At 35.2% G+C, this 4,908-nt stretch overlaps 1 non-coding gene across 1 annotated transcript; it reads left to right on the top strand.

The window, feature by feature from the left end:
- The first annotated feature begins 1,404 nt into the window (after positions 1 to 1,404).
- On the top strand, positions 1,405 to 1,508 carry LOC118974549 (U6 spliceosomal RNA). The gene has a single exon (XR_005063922.1). It is a non-coding gene; the product is annotated as a U6 spliceosomal RNA (small nuclear RNA).
- The last annotated feature ends 3,400 nt before the right edge of the window (positions 1,509 to 4,908 follow it).

The raw sequence follows: 4,908 nt of genomic DNA, 5'->3' as shown, positions 1-4,908 counted from the left end.
GTTGTCAGAGTTCCATGCTGTTTGATTTTCTGGTGCTTCTGGTTGTTTATTGATTTTAGATTGGTTGTTATCCTCCTTTTGGTTGCACAAGGAAGTGAAGAGTCTCTACCTATGCCTCCATCTTGGCCAGAACTAGTCATATAAGTAAAATTCAGATATTTATTTTCTCTTAGTTATGAAAGTAAGTGAACATGTATTAATGATTTAATTTAAAAAGATAGTTGTTCAATAAAAAATGCAACTCTTTGATATATATATCTCTTGTCAAATTTAGTAATAATTTAACATATAAATAGTTATGGTATCTAAATACTTTTATAACAAGAATTTGACTTTATTTTTCCAAAATTATTATCATTACTGTACACTTTGGTATTTTGTTAAATATCACATTGTCTATAATGAAATGAGAATACTAAAGGAAAAATTATATCTGCTCTAAAGAAATTTGTGGTAGAATTATAATATATTAGTACAACAATTTTTGACTTTTTTCATTGCATGTCACATATAAATTAATTACTAAAGTTCTGTGGCACACCAAAAAATTTGTTTTGGTATAGGTATAATTTTCATTCACTCACATTGGATAGCTATTGTTCTATTGGCCATTATCATTTTCTTATTTACAGTCTAAGGAAAAAGTAGTCAATGTCCCTGACTATATAGTCAGGTATTTTATATATATACACACACACACACACACACACACACACACATATATATATAAAGATTTTATTTATTTATCTTAAGAGGGGAAGGGAAGGAGAGAGGGATAGAAACATCAATGTGTGGTTGCCTCTCGTGAGTCCCCTGCTGGGAACTGGCCTGCAGCCCAAGCATGTGCCCTGAATGGGAATCGAACCACGATCGTGTGGTTTGCAGGCCCGCGCTCAATCCGCTGAGCTATACCACCCAGGGCAAAGGTACTATATATTTTAAAAAAAAATTTGAAAATCACTGATGAGTAAAGAGATAAATTTCACAATACTATAAGATGAAAACTCAACAGAAAATCATGGTCCAAGTGATTTTGAATTCTGGAGACATATTTTTATATCATATGTGTTTTTACTTGTGAATCAAAATAGTGTGGAAATAGAAGACAAATGTCCCTCTGTGTCTGCACTTTTACACATTATAATCTAACTATAGATGGAAAATATTTGAAATTTTTTCTGGGAAGTTGATCCAAAATGATGCAGTGTACCAGCTACTAACCTAGCATTTACCTTGTATTAGGTATCATAAATAATCTAGAGATGGTGGGGGATAGGCATAAATTATATGCAAATAAAACAGCATTTTGATAAGGGGACTTGAACACATATGGACTTTGGTATTCATAAGGTTCATAGAATTGATTCCATGGAAATACTAAGGAAAGACTAAAATTTGACAGTGGTGCTCATTGTGTCAGCACATATACTAAAATTGGAAAGATGTAGAGAAAAATAGTGTGACCCTGTGCCAACATGACACAAACTGGTGAAGCATTCCATATTTAAAAAATAATAATAATTGTCCTGACTAGTGTGGCTCAGTTGAAAACTGAAAGATTGTGGCTTCAATTCCCAGTCAGGGAACATGCCTGTGTTTCAGGTTTGGTCCCCAGTTGGAGCTCATGCATGAGGCAATGAATGTTATTTCACTCTCATAACAATGTTTCTTCACCTCTCTTTCTCCCTCCCTTCACCTCTCTCTGGAATCAATAAAGGAAAATAATTGCTATTATTACTATGTGGGGTAGTGGTTGGGGACCACTTTGTGTGGTATTGGAAACTGTAACCCTGTGCAAGCAAGGCCTTGCCTGTAAGTCTGGAAGGGAACACCAGGAAATAGGTGGCAGGTACGACCTGATACTAACACCGAGGGTTCCCATGGGAAACCAGGACTGAAGAATACTTTGTATCCTTTGAAGCTTGCTTTGCTTTGTATAGTCCTGTTGATATAAACCAGATGTTTAAATTCAAAGCATAAGGGAGTGAACTCCTAATCTCATGAACCACTTCTTAACGATCCTCTGGCGTCAGCATATTTAACAGACCCTGCCCTGAGGCAGATCTCTGTGTTACCTCAATTGTTGTCTATAGGTAATATCTGTTTTCTATAACTCTGGCCTTTAGACATTGATTGATGAACTTTGCATGCATACTGTATACCCCTGTGCATACCAACCCCAATAAAAGCCATTTTGAAGAAGAGCTTAGGTCATTCTTCACTAGAGTGAACTGCCACACATTTCCCTCTGGAACAACAAATTGTGTCTGGGATCACTTATTCTCATCCGTTGTGGACAGGAGAGCTCCTCAGGATGGGGCATCCCACACTACCACTACTACTACTACTACTACTTCTACTACTACATAACCTGAAAGTGAGTAAGACTGCCTGTGAGATAAACCAACTTAGGTGTGAATTTGACTGACCTCTTTGGGAATAGTCCTTTTTCCGGATCACAGTGCCTAAAGTTGTTATTTGTGGAGAAATATGTAAAAGTACAAGTCTTAAGTATAGTAAAAACAGTCTTTTTTTGTTAAGTTTTATAACCTATGTTTAGGTAGAAGTAGCTATTCAGTTCCTGAGGATCTTTGAAAAATTTTGTAGTGACAGTCCTTGAAAAGGCAAAGCCATGTGGAAATACCCCATACAAATGGACTATAGACTAAAAATTAGAGCTTAAAAATATCCCCTTGCAATGGAGAATGAGTACATAGAGTGTGCTGAACATGACAGACAGGTTTCTAGGCCCATTCAGGGACATCAGACATTAGGTCTGTGGCACAGGCTGGGCCTGAGGTTTGCTTCACAATGAAAACTATAGTTGCCAATTCTGATGTTATCAATACAAAGCCAAAGGCATCAATAAACATTTCTGAGAAATGTGACTACTCAAATAATGCCTTATGCTATTTATTCTGTATCTAGAAAATGTCCCAAATAAATGAGAACTAATGAATGATGCAAAGAACAAAAATCTAATATACTATTATATTTTTCAATAGGTTAACAATATGAAAGAATCATTTGCCAAAGAGATTTTACAAAGAGAACAAATGTAAGAGTGAGTTTTTTTTTAAGAAACAATATTAAATCTGTTTTTATATTTTCTGACAATTAGAGCCTGGCATTTGACTTGGGGGATTTAAAAAATATTTTATTTTTTTATTTTTAGAGAGAGGGGAAGGAAAGGAGAAAGACTGGGAGAGAAACATGATGTGTGGTTGCCTCTCATGTGTCCCCCACTGGGGACCTGGCCTGCAACCCAGGCGTGTGCCCTGACTGGGACTCAAACCAGAGACCCTTTGCTTTACAGGCTCATGCTCATCCACTGAGCTACACCAGCAAGGTCTGACTTGGGAGATTTTTTATGACTACATTCAAGTTGAAGCAATATATTTTGGTTTTTTGTTTGTTTGTTTGTTTTAGTTTCTTGTTTTAGCTAACAGTCATGTCAATGTAGTACTGCAAAACTAAGGCCCATACATTTATCTATCTCCAAATACTATACTCACCACAATCCTTCAGGATTCTCCAGAGAACTCACCTCCTCTTTTGAACCTTATTTCACTTGATAGACTCTCAAGGGTATTAACAAATTAAAATATATCTTCATTTATGTAGATTTTATATTAGTTTGTTCTAAATGTGGTCTTCTATGGGATTTTTAAGACTTCCATTTGATTAGGCTTTTAAAAAATAAAACCTACCAGGGTATCTAGATTATTTAGATTGCCTGTAATATACATAGCACGATCTCAAAATATACTGATTCTTATAATAATATGAGATCCACACATTATATATATGCCCATTTACAGATCAGACTCAAGTACTTTGATTTCAGAGTTTTTCTTGACACTTAATTTAAAGTTACAACGTTGGTCTTCCAAATCTGACATTTGTACAATTGGTGGGTTGCAGTGCAATTTAATTGACCTTTGTCTTGTTTTTGTTCTCACTTGCTCACCAGATGCTTTACTGTCAAAAAAGAGCATTAGCAATTTCCTTACTTCTGTGCCAATTACTGTATCTTTTGCAAGAGCATTGGAGATCATTCATAAATAGTTCTTAGCTTGGCTGTAGCCTTCAACTCTCCATAACCTTTATAGCCTTCAGGGAGCTATTTGTCTTTGCATTCCTTAATCTTGTGGATTTATATACCAGTAAATCCAGGGCTACTTCCCAACCCCAGGTGACTACAAATACTCTCTTATTTCTTTGTCAAACTGCCTTTTTCCTCCTTTAAAGCAGTAATTAGTTTCTATATTCTTTGAGGATTCTTTTTCAAGACTAGCTCAATTTTCATTGCTGGCTGTAAAGATAAGCTAGTAAGAACCTACTACTATATCCTGCTAGGATAAATTTGGATAATTACAAAGAAGTGGTCAAATGGAATGACACATTTATTTGTAAATGAAATGTTACAAATATTCTGGATTACTGAGAATCTCGGCCCTTGGTTTCTATTTCTTGATTTTTACTTCATTTAAGATTTCTATTTAGCTTAAAATTTATCTTAGAAATATTATTCTTGTTTTCTGTATATAAATGTAAATATAGTGTTTACATTTTCTTAAACAAATTTCTAAATTTTTGTTTGGCAAAATTGGGTCATATGGACACCCCAATCTGATTACTGGCAAAGAAAAAATTGGGATTATCACTGTTAGTTTGAGCAATCATATTCAGAGCTGTTGGATGTGCACACTTCTTTTTGGGGTTCACCCTCTGGTACCTGAATTTAAGTGATATTGGTTTTCCAACACTTAGGGACAAAGGAAAGTAACCAGTATTGGTCTCTATGGGCACCTTGTCCTTTATTTGTTAACTATTCATTTGAAGGCCTTTGCTAACACCCTTAAAAGAGAATAAAGGTGGTACCAGTGCAGCAAAGTTATTAAGTTA

The sequence above is a fragment of the Sturnira hondurensis genome, unplaced genomic scaffold (genome assembly GCF_014824575.4).
Source record: "Sturnira hondurensis isolate 20B ecotype Veracruz unplaced genomic scaffold, ASM1482457v3 Scaffold0001443, whole genome shotgun sequence".
Classification (NCBI taxonomy): Eukaryota; Metazoa; Chordata; class Mammalia; order Chiroptera; family Phyllostomidae; genus Sturnira; species Sturnira hondurensis.
The sequence above is the reverse complement of the archived record's forward strand: the minus strand, read 5'-3'. Positions and strand labels throughout refer to the sequence as shown.